The sequence below is a fragment of the Salvia hispanica genome, unplaced genomic scaffold (genome assembly GCF_023119035.1).
Source record: "Salvia hispanica cultivar TCC Black 2014 unplaced genomic scaffold, UniMelb_Shisp_WGS_1.0 HiC_scaffold_38, whole genome shotgun sequence".
In the NCBI taxonomy this organism is placed as follows: Eukaryota; Viridiplantae; Streptophyta; class Magnoliopsida; order Lamiales; family Lamiaceae; genus Salvia; species Salvia hispanica.
Window position 1 is genome coordinate 32305 of NW_025952113.1, and position 14899 is coordinate 47203.

The following is a 14899-nucleotide window of genomic DNA, read 5'->3' on the forward strand; positions in this document are numbered from 1 at the left end:
TTATAGTTAAATATTTTAATATATTTAAAATATGAAATAAATGATATAAGAACATATGATTTTATCGAGGTTCAACTATAATGGTCCAAGATTTAAGAATTTAAAAAATCAAAAAAAAAAAAAAATTAGAACTAGAGAATTCTTAAAATCAAAACCATATACTCACTTAATTAGTAGTATTAATATATAATATAGTATTATCAAATTTTAATGTGTTGGGTGTTATATTAAAGTGAGCTAAAAAATTTATTATTTTTTAAAGATTATTGTGGATAAAAAGTGATTAAAAGAATAAGTTTATCAATATTGAAGATTATAGTATTATAATTACAAAGTAATTATTTTTTGTCGTATGTTATAGTAACTCTAAGTATTTACAGTTAAAAAATATTAGATAACTAATTATTTATATTTTATAGCGCTAATTATTTGTTAAAAATTATTTAAATTCACATTTATAAAGACTAATTCATTAAGAAGTCTGAAATTATTTGTTTGCTGATAAATCTTATTTTATTTGTAGACAAAATGTACACTAAATATATAAAGCTAATAAAATTAATATTTAAAATTTTAAAGAAATATCTTTAAGTAAATGCATTAAAATGGGCATATATAAAAAAAGTTATCAAATCATGTTTTAAACAATTAGATAATTGCAACATGTTATTAAATGCATGCATCATCTATGCATAATCAAAATTTATATCCTTAAATAGGTGTATTTAGTAAACAAATTAATGTAGGGGTAATAAAGTACATATACAAAATATAAATTTAATTAAAAATATGATATAATATATACTTACCATTTTAAGCATTATGGCTTGGAGACATTATGTCTCCAAAACATTTTCCTTTAAACAATTTCTATATTATGGGCCGGGGTTATTTTGTCAATATAAATATAGCTTATGTGTTCCCATATAAACCGGGAGTTGTCTGATATAAATTACTAGTATAGTATATTTAATAAAACCGACCATTGACTTAAAAATTGTAGCACTCCTATGAAACAATGATAAATTTCCACAATTCATTTTATATTATTATGGAAACTAAGTGGACTTTTATACCTAGGAAATTTCGCTACGCTTCTAGTTAGTTAGACAAGGCCAACAAATTCAAACTAACTTTATTCAACATTTGTTTAACCTTACTAAAATTTCATATGTTAAGGACACCTTACACATAAAATTCAGACATTAATCTGACTCTTAATCAATTTCATATACAAGTATTAATACTTTTTAATTCTTGTTTTGTTCAAACTTCTTGTTTTTTAAATGGTTTCTGATTTTTTGCTATGATTCATAAGCATTATATCCATAGATTCTAAAATTATAATTTGTGGAAGTTAGTATATATGGAAAAAGATGCCAAATTTTGGAATTATTGATATCGCTAGTAACGGATTTAAATGACAATATTTACAGTTAAAGTTTGGCGTATTTTTGTTATTCTTTCCACGATGAAAGGAGGGAATAAAAGTCAAGAATTTGAAAAATATTGCGGCAAAATTATTAACTTAGACAAATAAATTAAGAACACTAAATTGTCCCTTCCCCAACTATTCCTTATATGTGGGAAGAAAAATAGTACTGATCCAACAACGGTTTTTTTTCTTTTCAACTATGGAAGATTTTAAAAAAATTGAAATATAACTTTCTATTGTATTCATTCTCATATTTTACTCTCTTTATTCACATTCAATAAATTAAATTTCATATTGAAAAAGAAATGGGTCATTTTGAGGAAAAAGAGAGGTAGGAATATACTATAATTTAAGGAAAAAGAGAAAAGAAAAAGAAAAATCCATGAAATGCCCCGCGGGTTACGGAAAGTTGACGTGAAACGAGGCCGTCATTCACCGCAGTTAAGGAAACGTTGACGGTTAACGCCGTTAGTGTTGAAAATCCAATATGCAGTTGTGATGATATTAATGGTGCGTTAGCCACGTGTTCAGCTCAATGCCACTGTTGCTCCGCCGTGACGACACGTGGAGCTTTGCGTATCGCAGCTGGTCACTAGATGTACCACTTAAAATACAGTTTATTGTTCAACTAAATCATGGTATGGCTAAATTATGAGTATTTTCTTTTCAGTTTTATTTGCTGTATACTTGTAAATGTGTAGAGTATTCTGGTGTTGCCACCTGTCAGTATTTTTGGCACACACACTCACACACATTGATTATTCATAAGATTGTGGACATTAAGTTCAATAAAATTACAAGTCATTATGAATAATATGTATAACAAAAAAAACAAGAAAAGAAATTCTAAAAATTAAGAAAAATAGTAGCAAACAGTACCAAATTTGCCAGCAAACACGCATCAAAGGGAGAATGAACATACTCGTGAAGCCACATTTATTGTACTACTAATTATGTCATCAAATCAGCAGTCTAAGTACATGGAAAAACACATGAAAGTAAAATTATACTCTAATAGTGAGGTAATTAATCTAATTTCTATATTGTGCACATTTGAGATCAAATATTCATCTCTTCAAAGTTGACGCAACCGACAAGAGTTAATCGGACATGAATAAGAATTTATGTGATAATTTCAATTGCATGTGGCTCATAAGTTAACGAGTTAATGGCACAATAGTAAAAATTAACAAATTAGATAGTACTCCCTCCGTCCCGGCTAAGATGACACATTGCTTAGCCGGCACGAGGTTTTAGGAGTTATTGGTTAAAGTGTTTAATTGGAGAGAGAGAAGGTGGGTGTAAGTATTAAAGTAGAGAGATAAAGAAAGATGAATATTTTAATAGGAGTGAGAAAAAGTGGTTGAGTGTATTAATTGGAGAGAGAAAGTTACCAAAAAAGGAATTGTGTCATCTTAGCTGGGACAAACTAAAAAGGAAAACATGTCATTTTAAGCGGGACGGAGGGATACAATAATAAAATACTGAAAGCAAGCGTAGAGAGATTCACATATGCACAAATAAAGAATAAAAATAGCAAATAACACTGAATGCAAGAAGACTCGCACCCCAATGTCCAATATATCTTCACAAAAAAAGCAGCTACACATCACAAACAAGTCATGAAAGCAAATAAATTCACACCCAAAGGCCAAAATACCAAAACATGATTATCTATAAAGTGAAAGAACTAACATATCAGATATCCTTTAGCCATTTTTAATATTATAGGCAAGATAATCCAAAATCGTAGCATGAGATAAGATGAGAGAATAAATTAAAGGTTTTTCTTTTTTGTATAAAAAGATGAACGGTTGATGGAGATAGAGAATATGAATATGCTATCTTTTCAAACTCAATTGACGGATATCCAATGCCAAATAAGAAAGAAATGATGCATACTGTGATTATTGGAAGAAAAAGCACATTCTTTGAAAGAGTTATTAGATCGATCAATATGAAATTATGCTCAAAAATGGACTATATTATTCGAGACATTAACTTTTATTTGACGGTTAATATATGTTTAGTGAACGAATTATATAAAACCACCAATAAAACATTGTAACTTAATTGTAGTATAACTCTTCTTCTTTTTCAAATATGAACTTGAATTTTCTCTAGCAAGTAAATGAAAAATCATTATTGATATTTTTTATTAAAATTATATACCCCTCACTAAAATATATGGCGAGACTAATTTAATTTTCAAGTGACGATTTTTTATGGTATGACAAAATTAAAACTTTTTGCTAAATTTTAGATTGGAAAACGAGAAATGTACATGGAGTGTCATTTTTCAAATAAGCTAAGTAATTTGGATTTAGCACTTGTTGATTTTAACTTGGATTTTATTAACCGAAGGAATCACATCTTTAATTATTTCGTCCTTTTTTTCCTTTTTTCCCCCCACCTTTTTTATGATTGAAATTATGAATTGAACTTGGAGTTGGAAAATTGCTATTGGTTATTTCATGTCCATAGCTAAAGGTGTGAATGTAGTGCTGTGTTTGATGAAGATAGTGATTTTAAGTATTTTTTTTAATAAAGAAAATGGTTAATATTTTGTTAATTATATTGTATTGGAATGTTTTTTTTTATAGGAAGATAAAGAGATTCTACGGTTGAATTTACTTTTGGGCTAAGTAATTTGAATGTCCCTATCATTCATTTATTTATCTTATTTTAAAATTTTGCAGTAATTAAATATAAATGCTACATTTACCTAATTCTCCTAACTCCATATATCTCATATAGAAAATACTTCATTTCTTTGCATATCAACCAATTAAAGAGCGTATCACAAATTGCCTCGTATTTGAAAATGGACACATCTTTTGTTTCCATTAGCTGCATTTCTTTTTCCTCAATGAAAAAGAAAAAAATATATGCTAAATCTTTTCAATAAAGAAAAATAAAAAGGCCCCACAATACCAAAACCGACGTAGAGAAATAAATATACTAAATCTTATCAATGAAGAAAAATTACAGGCCCCCACAAATCACAATGCAAACCGACTTATTCATATTATTTTCAACCTGATTATTGATTAATTAATGGGATAAATTATGTAAAAATATCCCCCCAAAATGAGTAAATCTAGATAATAAGTTTCTAGAGTAGATGGAATATCTTAAAATAATGATATACCTACCACTAATTGCCTTTCACTTTGAAAAAGCTTATTAACTTGTTTGATTTATTAAAATATTTGAACACTAAATTTCTCTCTTTCTTTGTTTGTGAAGACACGGAGAGACATCTTGGTTTTGGACTTTTGGTATACTTTTGAAATTAATGTTTGTGAAGACATGAAGAGACATTTTGGTTTTGGTACACTTTTGCAATTTATTATGGTAAAAAGTACTAAAAATTACTAATATACACTCTTTCAAGTTTAGTATCTAATCTTTTAGTTTATTGGTAAAATTTAATCATATAACCTCTCTCTCAAGTTTAGTATGTAATCCTTTTATTTTATGCCAATCTACCACATACCAAATTTCAGTCAAATTACATTGCGTGGTCGGCTGAAATAAAACACACGAAATCTCCATTAATTCGTAGTGAGGATAGTAAATTTTCCAATTGGTTTCGCAAAGTAGTTGACGGAGAAATCTAACGGCGGGTTAAACAGAGACGTTTTCCGTTAGCGGAGGCCACACCTTCTCACGCTGAGTTTCCATTTTCCATTCTTCTTTTAAATTTTGTGGGCCCAAAAGCATAGCTCCTGTTCTGGGCCCCACGGTAGAACTCAGTCGAAGTTTCATGCTCGTTATAAGTATAACGAAGAACTCTCCGTTTCTCACTTCTCTGCAAGCGCGCGCACACACTTTTCTCTCTCTCAAATCTCATCTAGCTCATTTTCTCCCTAACATTTTCGAAATCAAATCTGACTGCACTCTTTAGCAGTATCGAAGCTCGAGAAATCTCACTGAATTCGATTGATTCCAATTTCTCAGTCTGTGTTGTTCTCCTGCCCTTTTTTTCGTTCGATTTCTGACTGTTCGTCCACGGAAGCGTTTCGAGGTATTTTATTTTGCATACCTGATTTAGCTATTTCTGGTTAGTTTTAAATACAGTACGATTCTCGTCAGGTAGAATTCATTGTTACGTCTTCTGTTCATGATCGCGGATTTCATGTGCGAATAGTTATACACTTATAACTCAATCAGATTTGGAAAGGAATTAATTAAAAACTCAATTTGTGTGTGAGTGTGTGAATATTTTAAGTGTAATTTCTGTACCTTTTTGCATGAATAGTTGATCTTATTTACGTTTGTTTATGGCAAATTGGCAATTGTTTCTTATGCTTTTTAAATCCGGTCGAGTTTTTAATTATTCACGGAGTACTACGATTCCTTAACCACCGGACTCGCGTTCGGCCGTTTTTGGCAGCTGATGTCTCTGTTTATGTATCATATTGATTGATTTGATTGAGTTTGGTTTGTTTGTGCTTATTTGCACGTTTTTATCTCCGGGTGGGTTTATTAGTCCTTAAACCTTCGTTGTTGAGAAATTCCTTAACGAGTTTCTCATCGAGGTCTCTTTCTGTTTCGGTTGTGTTCTGTTTTATAGTGAAAATCAATGGAGCAATTTCCCAACCACGAGCTCGAGTATATTGTCGACGATTACTACGACATAACTGATTTCGAGGATGACAACGATTCTCCGAGGATCGGAAGTAGTTCCATGGATGGTGACTCATCTGACTCCGATTTTGAGGACGATTTTGAGCTGGTAATAATCCGTTTTGTTGAAAGTTTTATAAGAAGCGTCATATCAAATTGTTCCTTTCAGCTGAGAAAAGGTTTCTTTTGGTTTCATTATTGATTTGGAAATCATGTTACAGAACAATCCAATGACTGATACATCAGCTTTAGAAGTCAAGAAAGGCAAGGATATTCAAGGAATTCCATGGGGAAGGCTCAATTTTACTAGAGAGGAGTACCGTGAATCCCGTTTGAAGCAATACAAGAATTATGAGTGTCTGTCGCTCAGCCGTGAAGATCTTGAGAAGGTATATGATGTTTTGATTTTATGTATTGGACTGCTATTATTTGGAGTAATGGTTATAACTCTAGTTGTCCATATTGATTTGCAACCATAATAAGAGGTTGTTCTCTTTGCTGGTCTATTGCTAAGATTGTGTATTCTCTCCATCACAGGAGTGCCAAAAAGTGGAGAAAGGCCACAACTTCTACGATTTCCAGTTCAATACAAGGATGGTCAAATCCACAATCGTCCATTTTCAGGGATAGTTTTCTGTCTTTTTTCTTCTTTTAAATTCATCTTGTGACTGTGGTTTTTCAATCCACCCCGCAACTGTGTGTCTGATTTTACTAAGTTAATTAGATCCACTGGATTTGTTTTTTGCTTGTTTTTTTTTTTTTTGGTCTTTTGTATCAACATATTACTCCCCTTTTTGTTGGTATCTTTCCTGGCTTTTTGAAGGCTGGATTGGCTCTCAATGAACTACTGTGTAATTGTTTGTTGTAGCAGTAGTAGTTTTCTCTTAGCCCTTCCACGGATCACTCTGTTTCCATAGTGACTCTGAGGGTTGTTGAAGTCCAAGTCGTGAATTTCTTTGGTTTTTTTTTTGCTTTTTTTTTCCACAGCAAAAGTTTGTTTGGGTAGATCCACATTCATGACCTGTTGCATTTAATTATTGTTGTTAGACGCATCTGCATCTTGCATCTAAGTTCCAGTGTCATTTTCTAATTAACGTGTTTGTTCTCAACACTTATGTGATGTAAGCAGCAAAATAGTTGATTGTTTGAAGTGGTTCTCAATATGGCATATTTACTGTAGATTTTTTTTGTTTCACATAGGTTTTTTTGTTGGTTGGTTCTTAAAAAGAGTTCATAGATACTCCTTACCAAAGTTCCTTTACCATCAAATTTGCTGTGAACTAACATTACTTGTGTATGTAAGTTTAGTTTGGTTTAGATTTTATCTTTTTGCCTTGCCCTGGTCACTAACATTGGCCGGGCCTGTTTTACTGAATCATTTCTGTGCAGATGTAAACATGTTACCGAGACTCATGAATAAATTTTATAGTAGAAGATCTGTTATAGCAAATGGAGGTGCCATATTGAGTGATTGTTACCACACCAGGTTTTTGAAACCACTTTTTTTCTTGAAACCTCTTAGGTGAGATATAATTTTCTTTACATGACTGGAACTTGGCAACGTGGTGGCTTCAAAACAATTTTTTTTTTTTGATGTTACCCTGAAATTGCGACTTCACAATTTTTAGCATTCCTTACATTGCTTTTGTTTTTCTAGTTTTTGACACTTCATAGGTGACCATGGCATTCTAACTCAACTGTAGTTTGTTGATGATCTCGCTTTAGAGGATGGGTTTTCTTGTGCTGTCGTGTATTTTATTCTTTTAATGTTTTCATTTTCTCTTAGTTAACCATGTAATTAAATAACTGGTGATTGATGTTCTTAAAAGGGATTTGTGCATTTGTAGAGTTATCTAGTTAACGAATTTCTGTCATTCAGACTAGACTACTTCACTAAGTATTCTGATTAGACTAACATATATCTCAACTGCCTTATAATTTAACCCGTCCGGGGATTCTACTTCTTCATTTCAGCCTTAAAAACAGCATTGCAGTTTTATCTGGAGCTGGCATAAAAAACCGTTCCATATGGTATGAGGGGGGATTAATTTAAAATTTTAAAAGGTAGTATTGTGTGGGGTTTATCAGGACTGGTTATACGTCCTTTTAATTGCTGGTCAGCTTTTTTTTTAGTTATTTCTCTGCTTTCCCAAATTCTGGATACCCACCAGTGATTGAACACGGCACCCGAGCATTTTTTCCCTTTATCGGGTGTACTTTTTTACAACTGCACCGTGTTTAGTCTTGGCATTATTTGTTTTCCCTTAGGAATCTCATTGCACATGGACTGCTGACTCTCAATTTTTTGACCTTACTAGTCTCTATTTGAGATAATAGGTTTATTTTCTAGTTGTATACCATTGTTAATGTTGTTTTAACTGTAAACTATTCTTTGCGTTAATCTTTTTGTCCCTTTGGTGTGTTTTCATCTGGGCCCCCTCTGTTCGGTCATTCATTCTCCATACTTATGGGGTTCCACAGTTCATTATTTCAATTAATTGTTCATATTTTTTTTTTCTTTCCCTAAATGCGTATAGACTACTTTGCATTTGTTCTGGCTTCTAACAGTGGGTGTTGTATCTTATTTGGGTCTCTATCTGTTAAAACTTTTTAGTGAACCTTGGTGCTCTAGGACCAACTTTGTGTCCATTTCTATTTGTAAATTCTTGAAGGGGGTATGATGTCCCCGTTGTTTTGTTTGGACATTATGTTGCAAAACTAACAAAACGCATTTGCTTGGTTTCTATATAGGATAATGACTTGATTGTGTAGAAACCAGCTCTTCAACTGTTGATGCACATCCATGGGGTAATCTTTTTTTCCCTTGAATTCTTAATTATTTACTTGTCGATGTAACCTTGTGTATCTCTTTAAATTGTTTTGCCTATCTGATGAATATTGTGCATGTTTCCTTGATTTGCATAGAAGAATTAGGACTACGGTTGTGAATGCCTACTAACAGCTTGTGTTCTCACCATTTCAGCTGAGGAACCTACTATGGGCAACCTCAAAGCACGACGTTTATCTGACCCAAAATTACTCTGTGATGCACTGGTCATCAATGCTCGGGAAAAGAGTCAGAAGTACTTAATGTTGCTCGGCCTGTTGTACCAACCCTGGTGAGTTCCATCTCCTAGCATCTTATCATGTACCTTAAAATTACTACGGGTTTGGCGTTTGACATACTAGTTCTGTTGACAGAACTCCCCTGGATCTATGGCTCAGACTGTTTCAGAGTTCAAATAAGCACCATGACCGTGAAGGACAACCTAATGGTGGCCGGTGGTTTCCAAGGAGAGGTTATGTGCAAGGTAATTTTGTTACTCCTTTCGCCAATTAATGTTGGTCCCGAGTCACACAAGCTCACTTTTTGTTAACATGTATGATTATGTGGATGCAGTATCTAAACCAACCTGGGGTTGCCTTCTGCACTAAAGTAGCCACAGATGAAAAGCTATCACCAACTCTGTCGACGTTTATAACAACCCCAGTGGCGCATGAGGGTTATCACTGCGAACAATGATGCCCAAGTGAGGGTTTTGGATGGGAACTTCAAGTGCCTGAATCGCTTCACGTTCCCGTGGTCTGTTAATGTAAGTGAAGGTCATACTTCCTAAAATATGCCACTGTCTTTCGACCTCATACTTCGTTGGTTCGACTGCAGCATCTCCCGAGCCCGGAGGGGAAGTTGCTTGCAGTTCTTGGTGACACCCCCAAAATTTTACTAGAACGCTAAATGGGAAACGTTTCGCAAACCCAACAGTGTGACTTTATGATACAATAGTCGAAAGCTCATGTTCTTAGCACTAAATCTGCAGGTTGTAAACAACCAAAAGGGCATCTGGACTACTCATTTGCGTGGCCTGGCACCCAGAGGGCTTTTGGCCACAGGGAACCAAGCCCGACGTGCGGGCTGTGGGACGGGGAAACCTATCCGAGTCCGTGCAGGTGCTAAAGGGAAGGATGGGTGCTATCGGGCCACCCGGGTTTTAAATCAGCGGTGGGTTCATGGCCATGGCTGAGCCAGCCGACTTCGTGCATTTTTGAACGAAATGGGACTATGCAGCAGGGCAGGAGATCGACCTGTTTGGTGAAATACCGGCATCTCCTTCAGGGTCGAGCCTTGTTTGTGGGCGTTTCGGACCGGACATACGGCAGTTTGTTGGAGTTCAATAGGAGAATTTTTGACATCCCTTAACGCTTTTTAGTTCTAAAAAGATGAGATCGTAGCCTTTTGGTCTGAATGGTTGGTTTCTGTGATATTTATTATGCAGAAAAAAAAATGAATAGAAATTTTGCAGATGTAAATTGTTGTTGGTGCTTGTTCTGTAAATGAGAACATTTTGTGGCTTGTGTATATATTAATGAAATTGTGTTTTCTTTTCTCTTGTTTAGTTTATTTAGTTTGGCAACATAATTGATCTTAAATTTTCGAATGTTGAGCAAGTAATGTATCAGAACATTCCTATCAATATTACAAGTTCGTCAACCTTATCTTTTTTTCGAATTACAATTTTTGCTCTTTGATTCGAAGTTCTCTTTCCAATTTATATGCTCACTTTGACAAATGATAAGTTTTTTGTCATCACATTTTACAAGATGTTAGTTTTTGAGGTTAGCAAAAGACTCCAAAGTCGAAGTGGCTATATACCTAATTGTGGAAAGATCATGTGTCATCCGAACTGGCGATTGGCGACGACCTAGTGACATTTTTCACTGTGTTCGACCCACGAATTACGTTTCCTAAATTTGTGATTTAGCAGATAAAGTAATTACATAGTTAGAGGAGGCGTATAAACTGCATTAGCTATATGGATTATTCAAGTAATTAGATGGTATTTTGGACTTGTATTTACATTCACGAAGCTGTGATATCGAAAATATTCGTAAGATAAGTGGTTCAAAACTTCAAATCAAATGCATAAAAAAAAGTACTTTAAGACGGAATATTACTTTACTATAGATGATCTAAGGGTAGTTGAAGATGATATGAAATTACTGTAATTTAAAACTAAAAAAGTTGAATTAAAATTAGTTGGATCATATTTGTAGCAACTCAAACACAATAAAAAGACTTCCGTGCTGATTCATTTCACCATAAATATTGACATATTTTTATTGGTCGTGACCATACGTGGTAGTGACATAGGTACTATGTTTCCTGCCGACATATGATATTATTTTATTAAAGATAATTTACAAAAAGAAGTAATATTAATTGATTTTTCGAAGTAGAAAGAATTATTGAGCCCTTTCCAAAGAGGTTTTATTGTCTGGCCCCTACATATTTCGTGGGTAAGATAACTTTCAGTCAAATGTGTACATCCCAATTTATTGCTATGACAAAAGAAATTTATAATTTTTTAAAATTAGAAGTAGCATGTTATTATGAAAAAATTATTCGTATACTAATATATCGTCCGATCACACATTCAATTTTTTCTAGTCGCACGAGAAATGAAATGTGAAAACAATCTAATGTTTGGCAGCTCTTTGATTTTACTACTCTAGTGTGTATTGCTACAAACAATATTCTTCTCAAATTCAAGAAAATGCTGATGTGGTTCAATTTTCAAGATTTAATACTTTTTAGTATTTTTTGACTTATTATATAATTATTTCATTATTTGATATGATTTCACTCTCGAATCAAAAATCATAGAAAAGCTTCTGATTGTACGTGAAATAGGTCCATGAAAGGAAAACAAGACACTCACCAAAATGTGTGTTTCTAACTAAATTTAACTTTAATATTACATTATTGTTTAAATAAACTATGTAAATAGTTGAGACAACGTTATGCAAGCAATTTGATTTGCATAAAGTGAGATTAATATCCACTACAAAGTATACAATTTTCAACATTACCTAACACAATTTCGTGTGGGATATATATTTACACACAATTAGCAACGAGTTATTAAAAAGAAGCTGCTTTGAACAATTTTTCATGAATACTTACTTCAATAGCCATGAAAATGACACAAGCCAAATTGTAGTGTCCCCTACCACACAACACTTACTACTCATTCATTTATAGCAAAATATGGAAACGTGTAAATATTTAAATCTACGTGTGACTTCCGAGTCATAAGATCGCTTTCAAGTCATAATACGCGGATCAAAGATTTAGAGGGAGAGAATTTGACCTGAACCGTTGAATCCCGAGTTTGATTAAATTTAGAATCTTAAAGTGTTCTTTTCCCAATATATAATGTGCTTATTTTTTTACCATTTACGACCTGCGATATAGTAAATTGCACAATGACGACTATTTTAGTTTATGTATATAGAAATTGCCCTAAATGATCTAAAAACGGTTATTTCCGGTAATCAAGATTAAAAGTGAGAATATGTGTATTGTAATGTTAGCATTATAATGACAATCACAATATGTAGGTTACCATACTCCATACTTAATCAAAGACAAATATTATGATGCCAAAAATGGGCCTTTTTCCATCTATTTTTTTCCAACTTAAAACTCATTAAAATACTACTCTTCTCTTTATAGCATTGATTTCTTGTCTTTGTTTTTTTGTTAGTTGTATTGAATGGCTGTATTTCTTAACCATACACTATCGATAAAATGCATGCACCTTTCATATTAAAAGGCTCACTTTTCAATGAACATAACGTAAGATAATCAATATACAGCGAGCAAAATCTTTTTAACCCCCTTTCACGATAAGAATATAATAAATAATTTTTATTTAATATTTAAAATGTGACTTGTGAGTGATCTTCACATCATGAAAATGGACTTCTCAATATATGAAGTGAATTTTGAAAAAAAAAAATTATTTTTCATTAACTTTTCGAATAATAAAATCAGCATCATATTATAGTAATTGTTTTTTACTACACCACTCGTAATTTTGTCAAGGAAGTTGCGTGTACATTTAATGTTTTGATGTAGTGTTAGCCCTACATTAATTTGACTAAATAAATAGAATTAGTCTGTATAATTAGTTAATTGCAAGGTATGCAAACATCAACCATATCACATGCATTGTCGTGTAAAAGACAAATTATGGTTCAAACCATTCTAGCAAACAGTGACGTGATCAGAAACTTCTGGTGAAAATGACTACACAATGAAATGTTACACTCCTACTATTTCATTTTTTTAATTCAAACCCCTCAATTTTGACTTATTATCTAGAAATTCAGTTAAATACATTTTGGAACGTAAAGGAAAAGGGGGAAAGGAAATTTGGCACTAATTAGGATTACTTGTTTGTATACCTTTTTTTATTCCTTCAAATAGAAAAAAAGGTGCAAATAAGTGATCCATAAATTTGATGCAAATAGGAATAGGATTAAAAAAATTATACTATGTGATAATTAATTAAGACAACCAATACACAACTATACACACGCTTTATTATGTCTTGATCTCGAAGTCCAATGAAACAAAATATTAACAACTTGTTGGAGCATTATTTATGTGAATTGGTAAGAGTGAAGCACGATTTTTAATTCACCAAGGCCAGTACCATTTGCTTGCATGTAAATAAATATTTTTGTTTCTTAAATAACCTAAATACACCACAAGAAATGAATCACAGATTCACAAGCTACGTAAACCACCATTTTCCCTCAACTAACAATTTTGGCAATAATTGGTAGTAGTATTATATATAGGAGTAGTACTAATACTTTAGTGATGCTTTTAGTGATGCTAAAATTGTAATAAAAATACGTTTAGACGACAGCATATTTCGTGAAATGTTCGCATTTGTGTATCACGTTACATTACGGGTCTTTTCCACCTTATATGATCAATTATTTATATTCATATTCAAATTGTAAGAAAATAGTTCATGAAATCCTTTTATAATAATGGCCCACGTGATTGACAAAATTAGGGCAATAATACTGTTTTTCGGGGTGGATTTAATTGGAATCGATCGGTTATCATGTAATCGGTCTGAGATTCTATTCGACCCTGAATGGTAGTAGTATTTTTTATTGGTTATTTATTATGCATTCCAACAAAAAGAATGGGTAACGATATTTTTAATGTTATTAATGATGTTAATTTGTGTGTTTAATTATAACATCAACGCTTCATAAAATGTTTTCCAAATTAAAATTAAGGGATACAAATAAAAACGTCCTAAAAACGCAAAAGGTTAAGATAATTTGCCATCAACTTAAAGAAGCTTTCTTTTGCGTCCTCAGTTATGGTTATTTATAAAAATTTCAAACACTAGTAATTGCATCTCAACTTTTATATCCTTAATTGGTACTGATAACTGATAAACCAATAAAAAAATTACTCCTAATTTAATTATAATAGTATTTTTTATTAAACCAAACTCGGGTAGGGTTCGGCTTCCTTGATAAAATAGTATCAAGATACAATCAAGAATTAAATTGTAAGATTATTTTAATTAAAGAGGATTGACTATGAATAATTATCACATGACTATACATCTAAGACTCAATCTCATATTTAAACATGGAATATAATCTTACAAACCAAACACTCTCTTAAAGTTCCAAAGTCATGCGCGGTTAGGTTTCACAGTCATGCGCGGTTAGAACATAATACTCCTATAAAATATGGATTCAAGGAACTGCAGTATATATTTATAGTTTGACAATAAAATATGGACTCGAATAATAATCTTCGAAGAAATGTGTCATTCATTAGTCATCTCCTTTTATATTTCACTCCTTGTAATGAATGCGTACCATTGGCCCATTTCTAAGTAAATGCTGTCAGAAATATATTACTAATTGCATTAATTTATAAGTATTAAAATAATTTGATATGAAGATTTGGGTAGATACATACAACGCATTGGAAAATTAGCATGACTA

At 32.4% G+C, this 14899-nt stretch overlaps 1 pseudogene; it reads left to right on the forward strand.

Moving 5' to 3' along the window:
• The first annotated feature begins 5227 nt into the window (after positions 1-5227).
• Positions 5228-10265, forward strand: LOC125199112 (annotated as a pseudogene).
• Positions 10266-14899: the final 4634 nt, after the last annotated feature.